General features: G+C 37.2%; 1 long non-coding RNA gene across 1 annotated transcript in view; it reads right to left on the minus strand.

Moving 5' to 3' along the window:
- The window catches only part of LOC145521459 (uncharacterized), a 37,347-nt gene extending 17,617 nt beyond the window's left edge, over positions 1-19,730 (minus strand). The window contains exons 1-2 of the long non-coding RNA XR_014065395.1: positions 19,382-19,730; positions 2,285-2,361 (exon numbers count right to left, since the gene is read on the minus strand). This is a non-coding gene — a long non-coding RNA (uncharacterized LOC145521459). The remainder of the gene's footprint in view (positions 1-2,284; positions 2,362-19,381) is intronic.
- Between the last annotated feature and the right edge of the window lie 4,845 nt (positions 19,731-24,575).

Below are 24,575 nucleotides of genomic sequence, written 5' to 3' on the forward strand. Positions count from 1 at the left end.
CCCTGCCAGCTCCGGCCCCCTTCAGGGTCTTCACATTTTTAAAATGGCATCTCGCATGCTGTCCCTCTACTTCTCTCAGTAAAGACCTTCAAAATCACCCATAGGTGCTGGGCCCATTCCTCTGCCCCAGAGTCACAAAAGCCAAGCTGCCACGTTTCTCCTTGATTTTGGTGCTTTCCCAAGTAGATCAACTCTGCCTGAGTATATGGTCGATATGTCATGAGTCAGTCACATTGGGGGCCTCTTGAGGACGTATGCAAGGGGTCATCGGCTGCTTATGCTTCACTTTTTGCTGCACAGTGGGCCTCGCTGCCAAGCAGGGGCCACGGTCTCACAGTGTTCGTCATCGTCCCTCATTATCCCATAGGCTGAGGCACTGGGTTCCTCAAGACCGCACATCTCTTGTTCAGCATGTGTATATGCTGCTCTAGCTTCTCTTCTTGTCTCTGCAGTTTGTGCGCTGGTGCAGCATCACATAGGGCACTATCTGTACTCGCCTTCAGGTCAGTCAGGCAAACACAACCCATGGTGCCAGCGGCAGTCTGTGCTGCCTTGTTCGGCAAATGGGAACTCACTGCCTGTAATGCGTTTGCAATGCTATCTAGTGAACTGTCCACCACCTTCCCAATCTTCCACCGGTGCCCAAGCTGAGAGAATCGCAGCCACACAGTACCACATGCTATATGGTGGCCACTGGATGGAGAAAGCCATCCGGCTTTCGGTGTCCATGGAGTCTCCGGCTCTTCTCCCTTCTGGGTATCCTGCCACCTTTTCTTCTGTGGAGCCTCAGGCTTCTCTACCTGCGGGGTATCCTGTTGACCACGCCAACTGTATCACGGATCCTGATTGTGACGCCAACTGTCTTGCTGTATCTCATTGTGCACAGTGTTCGCTGAACCCGGGATAGGTAAGTGCGAGTTAAGAGGCTGGAAGAACACTGGAGAAGCCATAGGAACTGCAGACACTTTTATTCTCTCCTGGCTGACACAGCAGCCACAGCAGCAGACACGCTGTAGTCTCTCCTCTTGCGGCTGACTCAACAGACACAGCCGTGATGCAGCAGTAATTTCCGCCACTTTCTAGGTGGAGCTCCTTTAAGCATACTGCACACAACCCATGACCAAGCAAGAACCTCGTGATGCACATGAGCAGTGCTGTAAATGATCTCAGCTATTACATAGTCATTATTTACAAAACATGGTGTGAGAGAGCCTGAACATGCCATCTTGGCAGATGAGAGGCAGGACATCACATCCTCATAATATGACAGGTGACTGTTACATGGATGTCTTACAATATGAGTATCTTGAGAAGGGTTATAATTAAAGTTATATTTAAAGTTACTTGCTGGGTAAATAAACTGACTAGACAGCGGATCTACCAAATTGTTCAATAAAATGTTAGGTAATAACTCTTTCCAGGGTCTTCAGTCTTCAGAGTCTTTGTTGCAGCCACTCAAGTCTGCTATGAAAGCAGCCTTAGATTATATGCAAAGAAATGTGTGGCTATGTTCCAGCTAAACTTTAATTATAAAGTGGTGGCAGGTAAGATTTGGCCCATAGGCCACTAGTTTCCCATCCCTGGATTAGATAATTAAGCAGATTATCCAAAATGGATGCCTATGTATTGAAGCTTTTGTTCTCATCTTTCTAAAAAAATTGAATACATGAAAATTATTGTTGGAAATCTCCTAATTAAGTTATGTTTAGTCAATTTATTTTTTTTAAAACTTACTTGGTATACTTCTCAACATGATTTATATTTCCACAACTAATTATTCTCTGCAATTTCACTGTTTTCAGCTTAAAGATGTATTGTACACTAGATAATCATATCTAAACCTGATCTATTTCACTCAAAGAAAAAATTTAACCATGTAAAAAACTGAAGTAGAACATTGTACTCTAATCTTATTTTAGTCATTGTTGAGAAAGACCTGTTTATTACCAGGATTTGTTTATTTTATTAGGTGATTGCTACAATTTGTCATTTTATTAAAGTTAAACTTTATATTTAAGTACTGAAATCATTAAGGATTTCTAATTTCGAACAGACTCATCTACTTCTGGTTTTATTTGTTTTATGGTGAGATAATCTCTTTACTAAAGTCTTTCTTCTTTTGTTAACAGCTTAATTAATTGGTCAAACAAATTTTTTTACAGCACATACTAAAACCATAAATTTCTTATCCAAATGATTGCAAGCAAGAATTGGATCCATGTAAAGCTGAACTGATTATTCTAGGAAGGACTACAAAAAACAAGTGAATCTATCAGCCACATACCTGGAAAGTCCCTGCCATAATCTGGGGCTGTCTTTATTGGCAGAGTTCCAGATCTTCATACAGTGTATCAAGTTATTCTGTTAATGATACAAAATATTTTCATTATGTCTTTTTTGAAAAAGAAAGGTAGGGAAACTTTAGAATTTTCCTGATTAGTAGGGCCATCTATATGTTTTCTTTTTTTTTTTTTTCATTCTACTAACATATATGTCTTCATCTATCCTCCCAAAGTGTACTAAAAATGTATTGTTCTCATTACACAGAATTATTCAAGTATCAAGCTACTTTTCTATCTTAATGGCTACACATGCCCATTATATTTCATGATAAGATTAAACATATGTCCTTTTGTTCATCCCTAGTCTCTGAATATATAAGGGGCTGGCTTAATAATACACACAAAAGATATGATTCAAGAATGGGAATTGGAACTTCATCCCCCCCATCTCTGTTTCACAGAGTTCCCAAGTGTAAGAACAATCTCTACTAAGTTTTGTCCATATGCCAGCCTATTCTCTAAATTTCCATTTAGATAATTAGCTTATTCTTGTTATTATTAACCTGTATTTTAGGATGATAGCTTGTGTGCTGACTTAAATGGTATTGATTATTTGGTTCTCCTTTGTTATTTTGGATCATTACTTTAAAAATTTAATGTTTCTTATCAAGTGCACCAATAGCTTAATGTACCATAAATGTACCATTTATTAATCTTATCTCATACTGCATTTATCATTGTGCTCTATATATTAGAACATAGTATTTTTATGTTTTTGAAAATACAAAATTCTATTATTTCAAATTCTCACAAGTAATACAAATTGGAAAAAAGTAACTTCTTCATAAAAGATGTTGGGAAAATGGATGGCTACATACAAAAAAAATGAAGCTAGATCACTAACTCATACCATACACAAAAATAAAATAAAAATGAAATAACGACTTCAGTGTAAGACCTGAAATCATCAAATACCAAGAGGAAAACATAGGCAGTACACTTTTTAACATCCATCTCAGCAATATCTTTCTGAATATGTCTCTACGGGCATAGGGAAACAAAAGCAAAAATAAACAAATGATACTATATCAGAATAAAAACCTTCTGCAGAGTAAAAGAAACCATTGACAAAACAGAAAGACAACCTAACAAAAGGGAGAAGATATTTGCAAATCATTATCCAATAAGGAGTTAGTATATAAAATAAAATTAGTCAAGAGATATCTGGAGTAACAAGTAAGCTTGGTCTTGGAGTATAAAATGAAGCAGGGCATAGGCTAGCAGAGTTTTGCCAATAGAATGTGCTGGTCATATCAAATAGCCTCTACCAACAACACAAGAGACGACTCTACACCAGGACATCACCAGATAGCAAATACCTAAATCAGATTGATTATATTCTCTGCAGCCAAAGAGAGAGGAGCTCTATGTAGTCAGCAAAAACAAGAATGGGAGCTGACCGTGGCTCAGATCATGAACTCCTTATTGCAAAATTCAGACTTAAATTAAAGAAAGTAGGGGAAACCACTGGGTGATTCAGGTATGAACTAAATCAAATTCCTTATGATTATAGTTGAACTGACAAATAGATTCAAGGGATTAGATCTGATAAAATGCCTGAAAACTATAGATGGAAGCTCATTACTTTATACAGGAGGTGGTGATAAAACATCCCCAAGAAAAAGAAATGCGAAAGGACAAAATTGTTGTCTGAGGTGAACTTACAAATAACTGAGAAATGAAAAAAGTGAAAGGCAAAAAGTGAAAGGAGAAAAGGAGAGATACACCCATCTGAATGCAGAGTTTCAAAGACTAGAAGGAGAGATAAGAAAGTCTTTTTAAGTGAATAATGCAAAGAAATTGAGGGAAAAAAAATAGAATGGGAAAGACTAGTGATCTCTTCAAGAAAATTAGAGATATCAAGGGAACATTTCACATAAAGACAGGCACAATACAGGACAAAAGAGTATGGACTTAACAGAAGCAGAAAAGATTAAGAAGAGGTGACAAGAATACACAGAAACTCTACAAAAAAAGGATGTAAATGACCCGGATAAGCACGATGGTGAGGTCATTCACCGAGAGTCAGACATCGTGGACTGTGAAGTCAAGTGGGCCTTAGGAAGCATCGCTACGAACAAAGCTGGTGGAGGTGATGGAATTCCACCTGAGCTATTTCAAATCCTAAGAGATGATGTTGTTAAAGTGCTACACTCAATATGCCAGCAAATTAGGAAACCTCAGCAGTGGCCACAGGAGTGGAAAAGATCAAATTTCATCTAACCCCAAAGAAGGGCAATGACAAAGCATCTTCAAACTACCGCACAATTGCACTCATTTCTCATGCTAGCAAAGTAATGTTTAAGATCCTTCAAGATAGGCTTCAACAGTATGTGAACTGAGACCTTCCAGATGTTCAAGTTGAATTTAGAAAAGGCAAAGGAACCAGAGATCAAATTGCAAACATCCGTTGGGTCATAGAAAAAGCTAGAAAATTCCGGAAAAACAAACTTTTGCTTCATTGACCATGCTAAAACCTTTGAGTGTGTAGACCACAAAAAAAAAAAAAAATGCAGAAAATTCACCAAGAGATGGGAATACAAAACCACTTTACCTGCCTCCTGTGAAATGTGTATGCAGGTCAAGAAACTACAGTTAGAACTGGACATGGAACAATAGACTAGTTCAAAACTGGGCAAGGAGTACATCAAGGACGTATATCACCACCCCCCCTTATTTAACTTCTATGCAGAGTACATCATCTGAAATGCTGGGCTGGATGAAGCACAAGATGGAATCAAGTTTGCCAGGAGAAACATCAATAACCTCAGCTACACAGATGACATCACTCGAATGGCAGAAAGCAAAGAGGAATTAAAGAGCCTCTTGATGAAGGTGAAAGAGGAGAGTGAAAAAGCTGGTTGTAAACTCAACATTCAAAAAACAAAAATCATGACATCCAGCCCATAACTTCATGGCAAATAGATGGGGAACAATGGAAACAGTGACGGACTTATTTTCTTGGGCTCCAAAATCATTGCAGATGGTGACTCCAGCCATGAAATTAAAAGACACTTGCTCCTTGAAAGAAAAACAGTGACAAAACTAAGCAGCGTATTAAAAAGCAGAGATACTACTTAGCCTACAAAGGTCTGTCTAATCAAAGTTATGGTTTTCCCAGTAGTCATCTACAGATGTGAGAGGTGGACCATAAAGGAGGTTGAGTGCAAAAGAATTGGTGCCTTCAAACTATGTTACTGGAGAAGACTCTTGAGAGTTCTTTGGACTGCAAGATCACCCAGTCAATCCTAAAGAAAATCAGTCCTGAATATTCATTGTAAGCACTGATGCTGAAGCTGAAGCTCCAATACTTTGGCCACCTGATATGAGGACTCAACTCATTGTAAAAGACCCTGATGCTGGGAAAGATTGAAGGCAGGAGGAGAAGGGGACGACAGAGGATGAGATGGTTGACTGGCGTCACTGACATGAGTTTGAGCAATTCCGAGAGATGGTTCAGGACAGGGAAGCCTGGCATCCTACAGTCCATGGAGTCACAAAGAGTCAGGTATGACTGAGAGACTGAATAACAACAGCAATATAAAATACATGAAGAACTCATGCAACTTATCAGCAACAATGTCAAAAGTGCTTAAAAAATGGGCAGAAAATGTCAGATGTTTTTTCAAAAAAAAGGTGTACAGGTGACCAACAGATAAATGAAATGATGTTTACATCACTAATTATTAGGAAAATTCACATCAAAACCATGACAAGATATATCACTCACACCTGTCAGAATGCTTATTATCAAAAAGACAAAAAATAGCAAGAGTTGATGAGGATGTAAAGAAAAGGTAACCCTCATGCATTGCTGGTGGGAATGTAAATTTTTGAAGTGTTCCAGCCATTATAGAAAAGAATACAGAAGTTTCTTAAAGAAAAAGTATAGAGCTATGATACAATTCTGTCCTCCCACTTCTGTGTACTTATACAAAGTATATGAAAACACAAATTTAAAAAAGTGTATACACCCCAATGTTCATCAAGATGTTATTTACAATAGCCAATATATGAAAGCAATCTAAGTGCCTACAATTGCATGAATAGATACAGAAGATGTGATACACACACACACACACACACACACACACACACACAGAGCCATATTACTGAAATATTACTCAGCCATAAAAAGATATATTGACCTTTACTCGGCCATAAAAAATATTGAATTTTGCTTTAGGTCCAAGGATGGATCTAGGTGAAACAATTCAGAGAAAGACAAATACCATATAGTTTCATTCATATGTGGTCTATAGAAACCACACAAGCAAGATAGCAAGATAAATTAACAAACCAAACCAAAATAAACCATAGACATAGAAAACAGAGTAGTGGTTCCCAAAGGGAAGGCAAAGCAGGTGGAAAATGGGCAAAAGGATCCAACTGAATGGATAGAAATTAAATTTTTGATGGTGAGCATGCTGAAGTGTATTCACAATATATGATATTGTTCACAGAAACCTTATATAGTGTTGTGTACCAAAAGTGACTATGGAAGTCTTCATACAGGTGATGGTAGAAGCCACAGTCATTGATTCAATTGACTGTAGAATGAGAGAAGAGAAAGCTAAGACTTGAGAATTAAAGTCAAAGAGTGGGCTAAAGAGGTACACACAAAACTGAGCAAGGGGTAGAGAGATTGGTAATGAGTAGAAACAGGAAAACACCTTGTCAAAAAAACCAAGGATGGAAAACATTTCCAAATGAGCACATATTCAGCACCAAAGCTACAAATGGCCGGTCGGCAGTTTCAAGAGAACAATAAGAAGAGAAAACAAACTCTAACACTTCAAGTAAGAACAAACAGAATAGAAGAAGCAGCAATGATTTGCAGTTATTTTTACTGGTGGTTGGTTAATAAATAGAGAAAGAGAGGTTGGACTATCTAGGGAATAATAGAGTGTTAAAGTAGAGTTACAGAGAGGATTGTCATTGACTATAATCTAAAGATGTTTTTCCCTGAAATCTTGTTTAGGAAGATTAAAATGTACTAAAGGACTCTCTTACTAAAAACTTGATATTAGTCCTATGATATAAAGCAACTGGACATCTGTTGCAATCAAATTTAGAGGAACTTCAGTGTGTGGACCAGTAAAGCTACCTTGAAATTAAAAGCAACAGCCAACAGTAAGCATTTTTTTACCTCCTTGTTAAATATGCTGTATTTGAAAGATTTTATGTCAGTCCCTTATTGATTTTTCTTTACTTTCTTCTTATACTATTATTGTGTCATAGTAACTGCTATGTGTGTGCAAATATATGTGTATGTGATATATACTTAAATGATTGAACAAGCAGACTATAAAATATATCCATGTAATATTTAAAGAGAAATCATATAATAAATCATAAAAAAACAAAAGGAAATCAAATTTTGTGAATTTGTGTGTAATACAGACTCTCTGAATATCATGTAACAATTGTTTTCTGATTAAGAGTTGTTGTTTAAGCTCAGTGCGTTGTCAGTGCTCAGAAAATTAAAAACAACAGGCCTGCATATAAAACACGAAGGAAGAAAATGAGAGTTGATTCCTCTATACAGTAAGTGCTAAGCTGCAATTATTCTCCTGCCCCCAAGCTTCTAATAATGCCCTTCTGTACTGTCTAGAGCCCCTCCACATGATAAAAGTCTCTAATCCAATGTGTATGTGCTGACAGGTTGTTTAATGCTTCCCCTAACAAAAGCACACAGAGCTCAGTATGTGAGGAGAGATTGAAACAGTTAGACCATTCAGTTTTCTGCCAAAAGTGTGAAAAATTCTGCATCCCTTAATGACAGTAATGGTGAGAGCTTTCAAGGTCTAGGAGAAAATTCTCCTCTGGAGGAAGGAAAACACCTTCCTTGGCAGTGCTTTAATTACTTACCCTTCTCAGTACATGGACTCCTGCTTTGGAGTCCAAATTGTTTAAGGACAACAAAGCATAATCCCTAACGAATGTAGACCAAGTTACAATAGTACCAACTCTTCTTTTTGCTAATATAAAAGCAAATAAAATAATTATGTAAGTAAATGAATATTAGTGTTAATCTATTAGTGGATTTTTTTCCTCTTTCTACAGAAACTGATAAACATGAAATGTGTTCTAGAAAGATGCTAGTTTTTTTTTTCTCATAGCTATCAATCACTAATATTCAAAACAGAATATATGATGGCATGTACTCTCATATAACATTGGAATTTTTCAAGAATCAAAGACTGACTTAGTCCTTTTGGGATGCTTATAACAAAATACCATAGACTGGCTTAAATAACATTTATTTTTCAAAGTTATGGTGGTTGGGAAGTTCAAGATCCAGGTGTTAGTTGATTGGAATTTGATGAGGGCTTATTTCCTGGTTCATAGACAGGTGTCTTCTAGCTGGGTCCTCACGTTGGCAGAAAAACAAAAAAGTCCTAATGGAGTCTTTTTCATAAGGGCACTAATTCCATTAATTACAACTTCGCCTTCATAACTTCATCATTTCCCAAAGGTCCCCACCTCTAATACCAATGTATTGGGGGTCTAGGATTTCAACATGGTAATTTTAGGGGAACACAAGCATTCAGTCCATGATAGTGACTGATGTATTCAAAACATTGATTTGCATATACAATGGCTAATCCGACACAGATACATACACTTTTATAAAAAATCTTGTCAATCATCAGCCATGAAAATATTTTAGCCACAAAAGTTACTCTTAATAGTCTAAGGCATAAAGATAGGATTCTTTTTTAGAAGTTGTGATGTATTCCTGAAGAATGAATTTTAAAAATTACCTAAATTATCCGTGTTTCTCTTACTATAGCACATTTCCATGTCTTATATTACTTGTTATAGTTTATTTATTATCAATTTAGAGATATAATGACATTTTAGTAAATTGTTTATAATACTTGTTAGAAGATGTTTGTCAACCTATTTGAGCTCTTCCAAGACACTTGTTAGATGGATACAATGTAGTTAAAAATAAATTGAAACACATCAGTGGGAAAATATCAAGAAAAATGAAAACATTCAACTGTTAATTCTTAATCTGTCCTCATTTCCTGTCCATTCAATCTCAAGAACAGAATCACTCTACAGTAAACAGAGCCTTTTAAAAAGGCATATCTCTGACAAACATAACCAAAATAATAAAGACATCAAGATTTTATTGAAACATTCTAAAATTCCTTGTTGTAAGTCATTAATTCATTCATTTGATCATTCTAGTGGGCATCCATTTGACTCCTTGGCTGCTTTTTTCTAACATCAGTGGCCCCTGGCGTCAAATAACAAAATATCAGATACAGATCAACTTGAGACACAGACCAATGAGAATTATTTCTTATTACTTGCATGTGTAAAAACCACTTTCAATTTATTCCCACATGAGGGCATGTCATTCTTATCTGGCATATCATCATGGATTGAGCCTCACTTTGTAGGCTTCCCTGAGAGCTCAGTTGGTAAAGAATCTGCCTGCAATGCAGGAGACCCCAGTTCGATTCCTGGGTGGGAAAGACTTGTAGAAGGGATAGGCTACCCACTCCAGAATTCTTGGGCTTGCCTTGTGCTCAGCTGGTAAAGAATCCACCTGCAGTGCGGCAGGCCTGGGTTCGATCCCTGGGTTGGGAAGATCCCCTGGAGAAGGGAAAAGCTACCCACTCCAGTATTCTGGCCTGAAGAATTCCATGGACTGTAGAGTCCACAGTGTCGCAAAGAGTCTGACACCACTGAGCGACTTTCACTTTCACTTTGTAGTATAGCAGAAACTGCCTCCTACCCTACAGTAAGACAAATTCTCTTTCTACACCGTTTTTCCATTTTTTGCACTGATCCATATCTTTATCAGCTTTATAAATATTTTTTGCTATCCTTGCAAAATTTCTGTCAGAAATCTGAAAGAGCCTGTCTTTGAATCTTTCTTATACATTTAGGATCTCTCTTTAATTCTTCCATTGGATGTGTTTCTAGTTTTGGCAAGTTCTCCATTCCATTTAATCATAATTTCTTTTATTCAAGAACTCTGGTTTATACTCACCATCATATGTACCTCACCTTAATTATTTAATCTCATTAGAAAAATGTACAAAGGAATTATTTCATTTTTTTAAATAAATATCCCCAAATAGGGTTACTCCATAGTGTTTTCTATAGCAACTGCACCAGTTTGCATTCCCATGAACAACGTACCAGGGTTCTAATTTCCCAACATTCTCACCAATGTTTGTTCTTTTATATTTTTGTATCACTGCAAAAGGCTAGTACCAAACCCAAGTTCCACTGTTCACTGCTGGAAAGACAAATGCTGGTGGCAAAGGAAAATTTCTTTATTCAGGAGGTCAGCAACTTGGGAAGGTGGCCGACTAATGTCCTAAGACCATCTCCAAGTTGCCAGTGAGAACACAAAAGTTTTAAAGGCAATGTGAGGGAAGGAATTTCAGTGGGTGTGAACAGCTTGGGGACAATGCTTGGCATTATGATGTAGTTTCAAGCAGCACTTATCTTCTGCTTTCAGACAGTCTGTGTCCACATGATTGCAGTCAACATTTTTCAGCTGGAGGGGATATGCTTCCTATAAAAACCACTTTGGATTGTGTGTCACATATTTATCTATATCTTTCAGGAAACTGGGGCTTCCCTTGTAGCTCAGTTGGTAAAGAATCTGTCTGCAATGCAGGAGACCTGGGTTCGATTCCTGACTCAGGAAGATCCCGAGGAGAAGGAAATGGCAACCCTCTCCAGTATTCTTGCCTGGAGAATCCCACAGAACAGAGGAGCCTGGCAGGCTATAGTCCATGGGGTCACACGAGTTGGACATAACTTAGCAACTCAATTACTACTTCAGGGAACTGGGAGTTCTGTGACTCTGCTATATGAATGGTTTATGGTCTAAAAAATGTTACCAGTTTCCCAGCCAAATAAGAATTCTTTGTTTCTACATCTTCATATTCCCTAACCCTTATCTCTTGAGCTAGCCCTTTGAGACTCAGGGGAGTCCTGGGAGACTAAACCAAAAGGATTTTACTTCAAAGGACAAGGACTCAGGGGGTTTGTATGTGGTTTCAGGAGCTGTTCTAATAGGTGCAAGATGATACCTCATTGTGATTTTGATATGCATTTTTCTGATGATTAGTGATGTTGAGTCTTTTTCTGTATACCTGTTACCCCTTTGGAAATCCTCTTTGGAGAAATGCCTATTCAAGCCTTTAGTTCACTTTCAATTGGGTTATTAATTTCTTTTCCCTATTGAATTGTAGAGGTACCTTATATATTTGAAGATTAACCTTTTTCATATATATATTTTTGCAAATGTTTCTTCCCGTCTTGTAGGATGCCTTTCACTCTGTTGATTTTCTCCTTTGCTATGCAGATGTTTTTTAGGTGGATGTAGTTCCACTCATGTATTTTTGCTTTTGTTGTTTGTCTTTTTGGTGTTACAGTCATGAAATAATTGAAAAAGCTATGCCATGAAGATTTTCCCCTTTATTTTCTTCTAGGAGTTTTACACTATCAGATGTCATGTTTAAGTATCTAGTCAATTTTGAATTGAATTTTGTTTATTGTATGAGACAAGAATTCCATTTTATTTCTTTTCAAGTAGATATTCAATTTTCCTAGCACCATTTATTGAAGACACTATCCTTTTCCTAGGGCTTCCCAGGTGGCACAGTGGTAAAGAACCTGCCTGCCAGTGAAGACACAGGAGACATGGGTTCGATCCCTGGGTTGGGAAGATCCCCTAAAGAAGGAAATGGCAACCCATTCTAGTATTCTTGTTTGACAAATTCCATGGACAGAGGAGCCCGGTAGGTCAAACATGGCTGAACAACTGAGCGCACGCGCACACACACACACACACACACACACACACACACACACACACACACATCCTTTTTCTGTTGTGTACCCTGTCAAATATTTGTAGATGTGTGGATTTAATGCTAGGCTATCTAGTCTGTCCCATTGGTCTATATGTCTGTCTCTATGCCAGTACCATACAGTTTTGATTACTGTGCCTTTGTTATATTATTTGAAATCAGGAAGTGTGGTGTCTTCAGCTTTGTTTGGTCTCAAGATTTATTTATTTATTTTTTGTTCATAGCCTTTTGTAGTTCCATATGCATTGAAGAGCTGTTTATTCTTTTTCTGAAAAAATTTCCACTGGGACTTTGACAGAGATTGCATTGAATTTATTGTCTGTTTTTGGTAATACGGACATTTAAACAATATAAAATCTTCCAGTCCACAAATGCAGATGCCTTTCACTTTTGTGGATGATTTAATTTCTTTCATTAGTCTTTTGCAGATCTCAGTATATATGCCCTTTATTTCCTCATGTAAGTTTACTCCTAGGTATTTTATCCTTTTTGACACCATATTTAAGGAGATTATACTCCTAATTTCCTTTTTATATACAACATGGTTAGTGAATAGGAAAGGAACTGGATTTTTATGCTGATTTTGTATCTTGGAACTTTATTGAATTTACTTTTTAGTATTTCTATTTTAGTATTTTTCTATTGTTATTGCTAGTATTTCATTGAGGATTTTTGCAATTATGTTTGTCAAGAAAATTAGCCTGTAGTTTTCTTTTCTTGTGGTGTCTGTGTCTGGATTTCATATCAGGGTAGTGCTAGCCTCATGAACCATGTTTGGAAATATTCCCTCTTTTCAGATTTTTGGAAGATTTTGAGATCGATGCTAGTCTTTCTTTAAATTTACCAGTGAAAATATCTGATCTTGGACTTTTCTACGGTAGGACATGTTGGACTACTAATTCAAATTTTTTACTAATAATAGGTCTATTCGTACTTGCTATTTCTTCATGATTTAGTCTTGACTGGTTGTGTGTCTCTAGGAATTTATCCATTTCTTTTAGGTTATCCTGCTTCTTGGCATATAGTTGTCAATGGTATAACCTTATGATCATTTTCTTCCTGTGACATCAGGTGTAATGCTTCTTCTTCTATTTTCAAATTTATTTATTTGAGTCTTCTCTCTTTTTTTCTTTACTATAGGTAAGGTTTGCCAATTTTGTTTATTTTCTCAAAAAAGCAACTTTTTATTGCTTTTTTCTGTTATTTTTCTATTGTCTCTTTTGTTTATTTCTGCTCTAACATTTATTATTTCTGTTAATTTGTTTTCCTTTTTCTAGTTCCTTTATGAGTATTGTGAGTATTAAAGTCCCTACTATTATTAAAGTCCCTACTATTATTGTACTGCTGTCTATTTGTCCCTTAAGTGCTGTCAATATTTGCTTTATATTTTTTTGGTGTCTTCATATTGGATGAATATGTTTATAATTGTTCCATTTGCCTGTTGATTTGACTATTTACCACTATATAATGCAGCTGGGACCTTATGACAGTTTTGACTTAAAACCTGTTTTGTCTTATATAGCTATAGTCACTTTTTTGTTAACATTTTCAAGGAATATCTTTTCCCATCTCTTTGCTTTCAACTAATGTGCAACGTTAAATCCAAACTGAGTTTATTTTTTAATACACACACAATGTATACTCTGATCATATTTTGGATTTATCTATTTACCTATTTTATGTTTCTTGAATAAGAAGTCTAATCATTTACATTTGAAGTAATTATGTATAAAGATTTTCTGTTGCCATTTTCCACTTGTTTTTTGTTAATCTTTTAGTTCCTTTTGTGTTTTTCTCTCTTGCTCTCTTGTTTTGTTGATTTTATATGATGATATGTTTTGATCCTTTTCCATTTTGTTAAAAAATCAACTTCCTTAGACATTATGTGTGTTTACATGATCACCTCATGGCTTACATAATTTTTTTTTATTATAGATATATCACTATTTTAATGTAACAACTTAACTTCAATCACATGCCACACTGTGGTTATTATTGTCACAATTCATATCTATTCATATTGTACATTTTTTAGCATATTTTAGTTATAGCTATTTTTAATAATTATATCTTTTTATTTTTATACTAGAATTAAAAATTATATACTCACCACTATAACAGTAACAGAGTATTCTTTCTTTGTTTATACATTTACTTTTACTAACTGATACTTTTTTATGCTGTCATGTTGCTGTTTGATATCTTTTCATTTCAACTTGGAGAACATTTTTATCATTTCTTATAAGACAAGTCTGCAATGCAGGAGACCTGGGTTCAATCCTTGGGTTGGGAAGATTCCTGGAGAAGGGAAAGGCTATCCACTCCAGTATTCTGGCCTGAAGAATCATACAGTCCATGGGTTCTCAAAGAGTTGGACATGACTGAGCGACTTTCATTTCACTTCACGTAAGACAGTGGTGACCATCTCCTACAACTTTTTGGAAAAGTCTTTATCTTTTTATTTTTAAAAGAGAGTTTTGCTAGATATGATATTTTGCCTTGGCAGGTTTTTTTTTTCTTTTTTTTTTTTAGCATTTTGAATGTATCATTCCTCTCAATTCTGTCCTGCAAGGTTTCTGATGAAAAATCTCCTAGCTTTATGAATCTCCTGTTGTATGTGAAAAGTTATTCTCTTGCTGCTTTCAAAATTCTCCTTGTCTTTGACTTTGGGCAATTTGATTATGTGTCCCAGTTTGAATTCTTTGTGCTTATCATATTTAGATGTTCTTCAGATTTCTTAGATGTGTATGTCCATTTCCTGTCCTGGATTAGGAAGTTTTAAGCTATTTGAATACTCTTTCTGGTTCCTTCCTTATATCTTCTTCTAGAATTCTCACAAATGCACATTTTGTCAGTGTGATGGCTTCTTATCATTCCATTAAGCTTCTTCCCTCTTTTTATTTATTTTTTTTTTTCTTTTTGCTCCTCTGACTGAATTATTTCCAGTGACCTCTCTTTAAGTTCATCAAATCTTCCTTCTAATTGATCCAGTCTCCTGTTGAACTAATTTTTTTTCCCATCCTGTTATGTTCTTCAGCCACATTTTCTGCTTGGCATTTTATTTTATATTTAATATCTCTATTGAAATTATCACTTTGTCCAATCATTGTTCTCTAAATGTTGGTGAGTAGGTTTATGAGAGTTAATTTTAGGTCCTTTTCAACTAAATCATAATTTATTTTATTAGAATCAGTTTCTGAATTTTTATCTTATTCCTTTGGAATAACTTTGCCATTTTTTCTGCTGTTGTTGTTTTTTCTTGATTCTCTGTGTTGGTGTCTGCTCATTATTGACTTTCAGTTGGTTGCTGATTTCTCACAAAGGGAATTTTCCATGAATAGTTGCTGAATCAGTGTGTTTGTGAGAGAAAGGAGGTTTCGGGGCTTCATACTCTGCCATCTTGCTGATGTCACTCCTCTGAGTTTATATTTTGCTTAAATTGACACAACTTACTAAAATTGTTTTTAAGTTAATATTGAAGAGTCCTGAACGTTTTTTCCCCTGGAAAATGACACTCAGCCTTGAGCAATATTGGTATTGAGCTTGAAAAGAGATGAGGCTGTGAATGACAAGAGGAGACCAAATAGAGGGCCCTATGGTTTCCTGGTCAGTTACTGAGGTGATCACTTCCTGAAATCCCAACCACAAATCAATATTATAATATAATATTCATTTTAGAAGTTCACATCTTAGGCACATATATATTAAGCACACTCCATAGCTTTGTGGTGGGTGTGTGTGCTCAGTCATGTCTGACTGTTTGTGACCCTATGGACTGCAGCCCATGGAGTGGGTTGCCATTTCCTCCTTCAAGGAATCTTCCCAACCCAGGGATCAAACTCACATCTCCTGCATCTTCCTGCATTGGCAGGCAAATTCCTTATTACTGAGCTACTTTGAAAGGCCTAATGCTTTGGTACTTAAGTCAAATTATTTGACCTCAGAGGACATGATAACTACATCCTTGCTGGTACAAATAAAATTTGCAGATTGACATGTTTCTAAATATAGAAAAATATATTTTATATACCTTTATATGCTCCTTTAAGCAACAACTTGGATTAGCAGGACAAAATACAAGATTTGAAATGAGGACATTGATTTGTCATCATGCCAGCCACAAAAATGGGATCTTTTCACATTGTTGCTGCTGCTAAGTCACTTCAGTTGTGTCTGACTCTGTGCAACCTCATATACGGCAGCCCACCAGGCTCCCCCATCCCTGGGATTCTCCAGGTAAGAACACTGGAGTGGGTTACCATTTCCTTCTCCAATGCATGAAGGTGAAAAGTGAAAGTGAAGTCGCTCAGTCCTGTCCGACTCTTCGAGATCCCATGGGCTGCAGCCTACCAGGCTCCTCCGTCCATGGGATTTTCCAGGCAAGAGTACTGGAGTGGGTTGCCATTTCCTTCATATATATGTATATATGTGTGTGTGTGTATATATACATATATATCTACATACTGAAGATATATCTACATACAGTATATCTACATACATACTATATGGTGTTAAATATTGTGGGGCTTCTCAGGTGGCCCAGTGGTAAAGAATTCCCTGCTAGTGCAACGAGATACAGGGAATGCAGGTTCAATCTCTGGATTGGGAAGATCTCCTGGAGGAGAAAATGGCAACCTGCTCCAGCATTCTTGCCTGGAGAATCCTATGGACAGAGAAGCCTGGTGAGCTATAGCCCACAGGGTCACTAAGAGACGGACATAACTCAGTGACTGAGCACAACACAGCACACATTAAATATTGTACATAACACAATATTTACTTGAGTATGAATTACACAGATATTCTTTATATTAAGATCCTGCTGAGTCATAAACTCTGTTATAGTCTGCTCACCTGGGATCACCTAACTTTGTAAATATCCCTGAGGACACCACTTGAAAGACTTCCATCTGGTGTTCCTTCTGTTCCTGCTTAACTTACCATTTATTTATAAAAAGCCTCAAAGAATTTTCATTTTAAAATGAGTAAACAGATCAACAAAATCTCACAATAATACATCTTATCCATAGCTTAAGCTATGGGCAAGAAAAAAAGATGAAAATTGAAACAAGTGAATGTATATATGCACCTTTCATGTCAATAGATTTATTAAAATCAAAGTTCTATGTTCCTTTGCAAGTGGTTAAAATACAGCAAGGAATAAATACTCTAGTTTACATTGGTTAGGGAATTCTAGTATTGCAGATCATAATTTTAAAACCCTATTTTAATTTGGCAGCATAATCTAAACAACTCAGCAAACACATAAGACAGCGTTTTATTCTCAACGTAGAATAAAATCAATTTTTGGCTTAAGTGCTTTGGGGATATTAATTTGGGAGAGAGTTTTCTAGTAAAATCTAAGGACTTAAGGCTGATTTAGCTGAAGGCTACAGAATAGAGCCTTCAGGTGAATGATCTCGTACAAAAATCATAATGTAAAATGCTGTGACTGGGGAAAATAAGTGAAGCATGAATTCATAGTATCTGCAACATAATCCAAAAGGTGAAAATGAAGTGCTTTGTAAAGTCAATTGTGAAGAGTTATGTAATCCAAAATTATTAACACTGCCTTTGTCAGTAACTGCATTGGCTCCTTTGAAGACAAAAATAAACAGTGTCCAGTTACAAGACATGATAACGCAAAACTAGCTTTCTGGACATTTAGAACCAAAACTTTGCTAAGTTATAGTTTTTGGACCTGCTTCATTTTTCCCATGATGCAGCCCTTCCTTAGGACCCAGTGACATCACTACAATTCAGTTCAGTTCAGTCGCTCAGTTGTATCCAATTCTCTACGACCCCATGGACCTGTCTATCATGAACTCCCGGAGTTTACTCAAACTCATGCCATTGAGGTGGTGATGCCATACAACCATCTCATCCTCTGTCATCCCTGTCTCCTCCTGCCTTCAATCTTTCCCAGCACCAGGGTCTTTTCAGATGAGTCAGCCCTTTGATCAGGAGGCCAAAGTACTGGAGTTTCAGCTTCAGCATCAGTCATTCCAATGAATATTCAGGACTGATTTCCTTTAGGATGGACTGCTTGGATCTCCTTGCAGTCCAAGAGACACTCAAGAGTCTTCTCTAACATCACAGTTCAAAAGCATTAATTCTTCGGCACTCAGCTTTCTTTATAGTCCAACTCTCACATCCATACATGAATACTGGAAAAACTATATCCTTGACTAGATGGACCTTTGTGGGCAAAGTAATGCCTCTGCTTTTTAATATGCTGTCTAGGTTAGTCATAACTTTTCTTCCAAGGAGCAAAATCATCTGCAGTGATTTTGTAGCCCAAAAAAGTTAAGTCTGTCATTGTTTCCCCATCTATTTGCCATGATGGTGACTGCAGCCATGAAATTAAAAGACGCTTACTCCTTGGAAGGAAGGTTATGGCCAACCTAGATAGCATATTTAAAAGCAGAGACATTACTTTGCTAACAAAAGTCCGTCTAGTCAAGGCTATCATTTTTCCAGTGGTCATGTATGGATGTGAGAGTTGGACGATGAAGAAAGCTGAGCGCCGAAGAATTGATGCTTTTGAACTGTGGTGTTGGAGAAGACTCTTGAGAGTCCCTTGGACTTCAAGGAGATCCAATCAATCCATCCTAAAGGAGATCAATCCTGGGTGTTCATTGGAAAGTCTGATGTTGAAGCTGAAACTCCAATACTTTGGCCACCTCATGCGAAGAATTGACTCATTGGAAAAGACCCTAATGCTGGGTAGGATTGGGGGTGGGAGGAGAAGGGGACGACAGAGGATGAGATAGTTGGATGGCATCACTGACTCAATGGACATGGGTTTGGGTAGACCCCGGGAGTTGGTGATGGACAGAGAGGCCTGGCATGCTGCAGTTCATGGGGTCGCAAAGAGTCGGACACGACTGAGCGACTGAACTGAACTGAACTGAACTGATGGGACCAGGTGCCATGATATTAGTTTTCTGAATGTTGAGCTTTAAGCCAACTTTTTCACTCTCCTCTTTCAGTTTCATCAAGAGGCTCTTTAGTTTTTCTTCACTTTCTGCCATAAGGGTGGTGTCATCTGCATATCTGAGGTTATTGATATTTCTCCTGGCAATCTTGATTCCAGCTTGTGCTATCTCCAGCCCAGCATGTCTCATGATGTACTCTGCATAGAAGTTAAATAAGCAGGGTGACAAAAAAACAGCCTTGACTTACTCCTTTTCTGATTTGGAGCCAGTCTGTTGTCCCACGTCCAGTTCTAACTTTTGCTGCTTGGCCTGCCTACAGATTTCTCAGGAGGCAGGTCAGGTGGTCTGGTATCCTCATCTCTTTAAGAATTTTCCACTGTCTGTTGTGATCCACACAGTCAAAGTCTTTGGCATAGTCAGTAAAGCAGAAGTAGATGTTTTTTTCTGGAACTGTCTTGCTTTTTTTTTTTTTTTTTGTCTTGCTTTTTTGATGATACAACAGATGTTGACAATTTGATCTCTGGTTCCTCTGCCTTTTCTAAATTCAGCTTGAACATCTGCAAGTTCATGGTTCATATACTCTTGAACCCTGGCTTGGAGAATTTTGAGGATTACTTTGTAACCATGTGATACGAGTGCAATTGTGACATCACTATAGACACTCAGTGAAGACAGTAGAGGTCCAAGACTAAGAAGAATCGGAGCTCTGGAGTTAGCACCTCTGTCTCTCAATTCACAGCCCAGGTCTCAAACAAACTGCTTAGCCTTGCTTGATTTCCTTTTCTTCATCTACAAAATGGAGATGCCACCATTTTAAGGTCGTTATAAGAAAGATTGTAGTAGTGCATAGTATATGTTGAGTAACGGTTATCCTTTCCTATTACATTATTTTGAGTCTCTTTTCAAAGTTGAAATTTAATCGTCTCTTGTGCTAAATACACATAAAAAAACCTTTTGAAATTATTTCTAGTACATGTATTCAACTATGGAAATAAAAGCTTTGAAAAGGATTGTGATAGTGAAACATATGTTCTTGCTGTGAAACATTCTTTTACATCACTTACTTATGGAAGTGGATTGGTAAATATGCAGTTTCCTACCATTTAAGGCTATATAATTTATCTGCCTTTCTAGAATAAGAAAGCCGAGTGTTTTCTGCACTTGAAGGCTTCTCCTTCACTTTCCACTCTGTCTGTCGCCTTGTTCAGCAAGTTTTAACACTTTATCCCTGTCTGTAGCACTGATGTGAGGAACAATGTCTACACAGTGAGATGGTCAGTCACTGATTCAGTTATTCTGCAAGTAAGCAAGAATTCTGGAGTATGTATTATTTTCTTGTTCATTTTTGTTTTACTAGGCATGTGTGATCACTCAGTCATGTCCAACTCTATTTGACCCCATTGACTGTAGCCCTCCATGCTCCTCTGTCCATAACATTTTACAGGCAGGGATACTGGAGTGGGTCATCATTGCTTACTCCAGGGAATCTTCCCTACTCATGGATCAAATTCCCATCTCTTGCATATCCTGCACTGTCAAGCCGATTGGGATCTACTCTAAATCCATTACATATCTTTGTTCATGTAAACTTTTTAACATTTAATCCTACACATATACACTTATTCATATTTTGCAGCTAAGGAAATTAAAGCACAGTGAAATTAAGCAACTTTCTCATGGTCAAACAACTTGTGAATGATGTAACTTTAATATGTCTTTTCAAAAAAAAATAATATTATTACTAAATAAAAATTCCTGGAATAATCTGTTTCTTAGATTCAACTATTTTATGGAATCTCCTTTAAGGTCAGTTTGTACTCTGAAAGTCATCTTAATACATCAGTATATTTTTAAATGTGATAACAAAAAACAAAAATAGAGTAAAAAATCATATATATATTTATCAAAAATTTTTTTCTGTGCAGTAATCTTTCTATTTATCTATCCATCCATCCATCTAGAGTGTATTTATTTTGTCAGGCATTGTTCTGTTCTAGGGATTCACTGTTGAGGAATAAGAAGAATCTTCAGCTTCGTGGATCTTACATTTTAGTAAAAATATTCACAAAACCTCCCTTTCTACCTGCTTGGGTCAATGATTTTTTTTTTTTCTTTTTTTGGGTGACAAAAAAGTGAACCACTGTTTTGGGGTAAAGCTATAGATTATTACAAAATCACCATAGGAAGGAACCATTTAGGAAAAAAAATAAATAATGATTACCTCTCTACTAATTTGATGCCCCTAATAACAGATTTCCTAAGAACAGATTCCCTGCTTCAAAACTGGGAAAGGAGTACGTCAACGCTGTATATTGTTGCCCTGCTTATTTAACTTATATGCACAGTACACCATGTGAAATACTGGGCTGGATGAAGCACAAACTGGAATCAAGATTGCTGGGAGAAAGATCAATAACCTCAGATATTCAGATGACACCACCTGAATGGCAAAAAGTGAAGAGGAACTAAAGAGCCTCTTGATGAAAGTGAAAGAGAAGAGTGAAAAAAGCTAGCTTAAATCTCAACATTCAAAAAACTAAGATCATGGAATCTGGTCCCATCACTTCATGGTAAATAGATGGGGAAACAATGGAAACAGTGACAGACTTCATTTTCTTGGGCTCCAAAATTACTGCAGATGGGAACTGCAGCCATGAAATTAAAAGAAGTCTGTTCCTTGGAAGAAAAGCTATGACCAACTTAGACAGATACTAAAAAGCGGAGACGTTATTTTGCCAACAAAGGTCCATACAGTCAAAGCTATGGTTTTTCCAATAGTCATGTGTAGATGTGAGAATTGGATCATAAAGAAAGCTGAGTACCAAAGAATTAATGCTTCTGAACTGTGGTGCTGGAGAAAACTCTTGAGCGGCCCTTGGACTGCAGGGAGATCAGACCAGTCCATCCTAAATGAAATCAGTCCTAAGCATCCACTTGAGGGTCTGATGCTGAAGCTGAAGCTCCAAAACTTTGGTCACTCAATGTGAAGAACTGACTTATTGGAAAATACCCTGATGCTGTGAAAGACTGAATGCAGGGGGAGGAGAGAATGACAGAGGATGATATGGTTGGATGGTATCACTGTCTCAATGGGCATGAGTTTGAGTAAACTCCGGGAGTTAGTGATGGACAGGGAAGCCTGGTGTGCTGCACTCCATGGGGTCTCAAAGAGTCAGACATGACTGAGTGACTGAAATGAACTGAAATGAGCTGAAAAACAGATAAAATTATTGTTTAACATTTTTTTAAAAGCTTACTTGTGAAGTATTGTGAAAAGTTTCAAAGGCTATTGTTTACATAGGCTATTTTGTTTGCTTTGCTTTTTCTCTGAAAGTCTTCTCAGTCTTTATTATACTAATCTTCGTTTTAATCTCTAAGCAATGGGATGCAGTATGTAGCACTCCTGAAATTATTTCACCATACATTCAATTTTTTTGTAATATTTGTTTCTAACATAGATGAAAGTAGTTTTCTGAAAACACTAAATCTTAATTACTTAATTCTTAAGATAGCTTTTCCCATATGGAATGTGCAAGACCTACATGTGTTGGAGCAATCAACCTGTCCTTATTATGCTTGACAGAGGGCATCCTTCATTTATCAGCCATTTCTGAAACACAAATTACAAACCAGCCGTTATGCTAGAAACCAGCAAACTGAACTGCTAATGTGTGGCCTTTGCTATGGAGAACCACATCAGCAGAAACCACATCAATAGAAAAATTACAAAAGCAAAAATAAACAAATAATCCTCTCAGTGTTGAGACTCACAGGCACACAGCTAAGATTCTCTGAGATAAGGACTTTCAAAGCATCACTATTTGGTCAATGAAGAAATCACATTCAAGCTTTACCTAGAAAACCATGGAAAGGATAGGATAGTTTTACTTATAGTTTTAAATCTCCCAGTAGCCTCATGAAAGGATTGAAAAGAAGCAAGCAAAATTCATTCTAATGATCCATTTCATTTAACCCAACATGTCTGAAATATTGTCCTTTTAACACATAATCTACATGAACATTATGAATATGATGCATTACATGCTTTTGCTTCATAATGAGTCTTTGTCATCTAACGTATTTCTCACATTGACTGTCCATCTCAGTCTGGGTCAGCCACATTTCACCTGTTCAGTAGCCCCATGTGATGAGTAGCTGTGTGTCCACAGAGAAGCTCTACAAAGGAGAGCTACTCACACTGGGGTAGGCTATCTTATAGTGAATTTATCTGAGCTTTGGATGTGGTATCATTTGTTCATTCATTCTTCAGCAAATGTTTATCATGATTTTCTTGCTTGTCAAATGATATGCTAGGACTCGGAATATAGTGAGTACAAAAGGCCCCGATCTTTTGGGGTTCAGACAACTGAATATAATCCTATAGGATAATCCTATATCTTATATTAAGAGTTATGTGTCTTGTGAGGACTGGGGATTATGAAGGGAGCAGGCATAAACTCAAGTCAGGTCATAAGATGTGAATGGAGTCTGAAAAGACAGCAGCAACAGCCTGGAAGAGAGAGAAGGGATGCATCCATGTAACAGAAGAGCCAGTGTGATTAAAGACAGGGAGAAATCCGTGGTGTGAGTGAGGACGGGCTGACAGCTGAATGTTCCTGGAGAATTCACACAGTACACTAGGCATGAGAGAATAAATTATGATGCCAGGATAGTATGCAGTCTTGGAAAGCCCTGGATGTCATTTAAAGAGCTTGAATTTACCCAGTGGGATCAGACATTAAATATTAAACAGCTTACATTAGCAGCTCTATGGGATATATTTGGGAGAAGAGAACAGAAGATGGGAGAGTATGTAACAGAAGACTGAATACTTTAGGCAAGAAACAATGAGAGTCTCAATTTGAACAAAAATTAAAAGAGAAGAGGGAACAGATTTTTATAAAAATTTGGATTAAAATCAGACATGTTAACAGTTGGATTTCACCTGAAGTTGTCGGAGGAATCAAGGAAAATGGCCAGGCTTCTGTTTTGAGCTGATTAGCTGGCTGAGAAAACCAACCCAGAGATAGGAAATATTGGAAGGGAAGCGATTGGATAGGAGAGATGTTGTCCTTTTATCCTGAGTCTAAAACGCCCTGGACAGGTCAGCCTGAGATTTCCATCAGAGAAACTCTGACCAATTTTGTGCTGCAGTTGAAGCAAAGGAAGGGAATCAGATTCCCAGGAAAAATGGAGGATTTAAAACCAACTCTCTGAAAACAGAAAAGCACATTGTTCTAGAAATCATTGGCATTTCAGTTAGTATGTCTTACCAGGACTGTCAGAGGAGAGTTTCTAAGATAAGATATCTCTTTGTCCTCGGTTTGCAAACGCTCATAGGCGCCTCCCTTTGCCAGGTTTCAGATTCCCACAGCCCAGCAGTTCCCCGTTGGTGGTATCCAGACTCAGCCTGTCCAGTGCCTTTGATGTGTGTCCCCTTC

This window comes from Giraffa tippelskirchi, chromosome 9, assembly GCF_054371585.1.
Source record: "Giraffa tippelskirchi isolate mGirTip1 chromosome 9, T2T-mGirTip1v1.2.pri, whole genome shotgun sequence".
NCBI lineage: Eukaryota > Metazoa > Chordata > Mammalia > Artiodactyla > Giraffidae > Giraffa > Giraffa tippelskirchi.